The sequence below is a fragment of the Ornithorhynchus anatinus genome, chromosome 3, assembly GCF_004115215.2.
Source record: "Ornithorhynchus anatinus isolate Pmale09 chromosome 3, mOrnAna1.pri.v4, whole genome shotgun sequence".
Classification (NCBI taxonomy): Eukaryota; Metazoa; Chordata; class Mammalia; order Monotremata; family Ornithorhynchidae; genus Ornithorhynchus; species Ornithorhynchus anatinus.
The window spans coordinates 59,005,618-59,009,004 of NC_041730.1; the positions used below are offsets into that span (position 1 = coordinate 59,005,618).

At 41.6% G+C, this 3,387-nt stretch overlaps 1 non-coding gene across 1 annotated transcript; it reads left to right on the forward strand.

The window, feature by feature from the left end:
- Nucleotides 1-1,965: 1,965 nt before the first annotated feature.
- On the forward strand, nt 1,966-2,103 carry LOC114810437. The gene has a single exon (XR_003758137.1). It is a non-coding gene; the product is annotated as a small nucleolar RNA SNORA7 (small nucleolar RNA).
- Nucleotides 2,104-3,387: the final 1,284 nt, after the last annotated feature.

The following is a 3,387-nucleotide window of genomic DNA, read 5'->3' on the forward strand; positions in this document are numbered from 1 at the left end:
CACTCAGTTTTCTCATTTTCCATTTGTTCCCCCATTTCTTCAATCTTGACCATGTGATGCCTGCTGCTGTCTGTAAGGTGCTTTCTTCTTCTCAACATTTAAAATATCTTGGTGAGACTACAGGAGCAGTTCAAAATTAACCTATTAAAATTCAAAACCAATCCAAGCTGGCAAAGTTTAAGAAGCAAAGTCTAACAGTAGTCAGGTTTCATCCCAACAACCCTAAGTTGAAATAAAGAGTACCTACAAGAAGGGGAACAATTACAGTAAGCCCAGAGACTCTCTCATCACTCATGTCACTGGCCCCAACTCTGTCTCATCCCATGTCAATCCTTCTGCATATGTGATCTAGCATGGCCATTACTAAGTGATGGGGTTTTACCACAATTATTGTCTACACAGCAAAAACTTCTCTCACTACCTACCGAAGGTAAGAAACAATGTGGACTAGTGGAAAAAGCATGTGTCTGGGAGTCAGAGGGCCTGCATTTTAGTGCTGGCTTTGCCACATGCCTGCAGTGGAACCTTGGATGAGACTTCTCTATGTCTCAGTTTCCTCATCTGTAGAATGGGGATTTAAATACCTATTTTCTCTCCTTCTTAGACTGTAGCTCTGAGTGGACAGAGGCTGTGTGTACTCTGATTATATCCACCCCAACACATAGCACAATGCTTGGAACGTACCACAGACTTAACAAATCTCCCTATTACTTTGTAGTTAAATCTGACTCTCTGGACAAACCGTTCCCCTGCAACATCTCACCAATCAAACCATCCAATTTTCTTGGCTTGTCTCAGTTGAAACATTTTTGAGCAGATTCTAGAACTCCCCTTCCCTGACTATATGCTACTTGTCTGAAGTAAGGTGACTTGGGTTTACTCTTCACCCTGGCGTGTACAGGAGAAGATCAACTTCCAGAGCCTAATTATCTATGTAGCTAGTAAACCCACCCACCCACCCACCCACACACACACACACACTTCTTTTCTCTGGCTATATTTATGCCAATTTCTGTTTCTCTGTACACCCTTCACAGTTCCCAGTTGTTTTTAAAAGGCTATCAGAAACAAGGCCAGTAAAAGAAAAGCCATAAAAACCCCTTGACGGTGTCCTTTTAAATTATGTAAAGCCCATTTTCTGTAATATTGTCACTGAACAAATAATCAGTTGGTTGAGGAAGATTAGTGACTGTAATTATTTATTCATTTTAATGTTTGTTATTAAGCCTTCCTTTTGCTATTTGTGCCTATTATATGATGAAAGATCAATACAAAGAAGATGAGGAAGTGAAGAAATGATGGTTAATTAGCAGGGAGGAGAAGAAGCCTACTGCAAGTGATTCAAAGGTAGAGACAAATGCATTGAGTCTCCCGCTGATAATTCTGGCCTTCAAAACTCAAATGTTCTTTTTGGAGAGCATTTCCTCCTCCCATTCCCATGAAAGAAACTAAAAAAAAAAGTCATTAAAGGGCCTCCTTCTCTTCAGAGACTAACATCCTCCTCACAGTGTCTCGGAATCTAGCACAGTCTTGCACAATCTAATATACATTCTTGCCTCCAGGTGACCTGTAAGCAGTAAACTCAATACCTTGGATTTTTTGGCACCTGATCTGAATAAATCTTTCTAATATCCTGAATCTTCTCTGTGCCTCAGTCACCTCATCTATAACATGGGGATTAAAAATGTGAGAGGCCTACAATAATAATAGTTATTATTATTATTATGGCACTTAAGCTCTTGCTATGTGCCAAGCACTGTTCTAAGTCCTGAGCACTTTGTGGGCCAGGGACTATATCCAAGAGGATTATCTTGAACTTACCCCAGCACTTAGTACAAGTGCCTGGCATAAAATAAGTGTTTACAAATCCCATAAAAGAAAATGAGATGTTCAGGTATGAGTTTAAATCAGGAGAGCTGACAGGAAGTTGTCAGGCAGCTATTTACCTGAGTTTATACTGGATTGCCCCTCTCAGAATGGCATCTGGAGAGTTTCCAGTACTTTATCAGTCTTGGCTATAGGAGGGAGAGTTAAGCAGAGGCATACCCATTCCATTCCCAGCTAGGACAGTGGCTACTGAGTGGAAGGTAATCTGCTACAAGTCAAGAGTCACCTATGCTATTCAGCAGCAGCATGGGAGAGAGTTGAGGGCAGAGACTCAAGTTTACTCCCCAGAAGTATGCACTGGTAAACCACCTGTATTTTTACCAAAAAAAAAAAAAACTCTATGACTGCACTACCAGAATGATTACAGATGGGGTGTTCTGGAAGAGATGTTTCCATGGAGTCACTATGGGTCGGAGGTGATTTGACAGCATACGACAAGACAATACTGGATTGCAAGCTCCATGTAGGCAGGAAATGTATCTACAAACTCTGCTGTATTGTAATCTCTCAAGCTCTTACGATAATGCTCTGCATCCAGTAAATGCTCACTAAATACCATTGATTGATGGATTGATTTTATAAAAGGAGCTTGGTCTCCTGTCTGGTGTTGTGGGGTGGTGAGGTCAGCAAATGAATGTCCAGTATTCTTCAATGCCATTAGTGGCCACTCTAGAATACTGAGAATACTAGAATACAGCATACGACAAGACAATACTGGATTGCAAGCTCCATGTAGGCAGGAAATGTATCTACAAACTCTGCTGTATTGTAATCTCTCAAGCTCTTACGATAATGCTCTGCATCCAGTAAATGCTCACTAAATACCATTGATTGATGGATTGATTTTATAAAAGGAGCTTGGTCTCCTGTCTGGTGTTGTGGGGTGGTGAGGTCAGCAAATGAATGTCCAGTATTCTTCAATGCCATTAGTGGCCACTCTAGAATACTGACAGGAGGAGGAAGGTTGAGAGATACTGGCACCTGTTAATAAGGGGAGCCTTTAGAAGCTCGAAGGGTTAAGTTGGCTTTCACCCCATAACCCTTCTCTCACTCCTGACCCAAACTCCTCATACTGGTTCTACTCCCATGTTCTCTTCCCCAAAGTCAGCAGTGACATTTTGGGGCAGCTTTACTGCTTTAGACACTGTGGACTACGCCCTTCTACTGAAACCATGATCTAATTTTAGTATTTCTGAAACAGGTCTTTTCTGTTTCTCCTTCTCCCTGTGGTCTATGCTTCTCAGTCTTTTTACCAACTCTTTATTTGCCTTCGAACCCTAACTGTGAGTGTCCCTCAGTGCAGTTTTGGGTCACTTCTCTACTCCCATAACTTCAGCTACCACTTTGCTAGAGATGACTCACAAATCTGCCTCCCTAGCTGCGATCTCTCCCTTCCTTTGAAATCTTGTATTTTCTCCTGTCTCCAGGATGTCTCTGCAGAGAGGTCTCACTGGCAGTTCAAGTTCTTTATTTCTAAAATTGAGTTTCTCATTTCCTTCC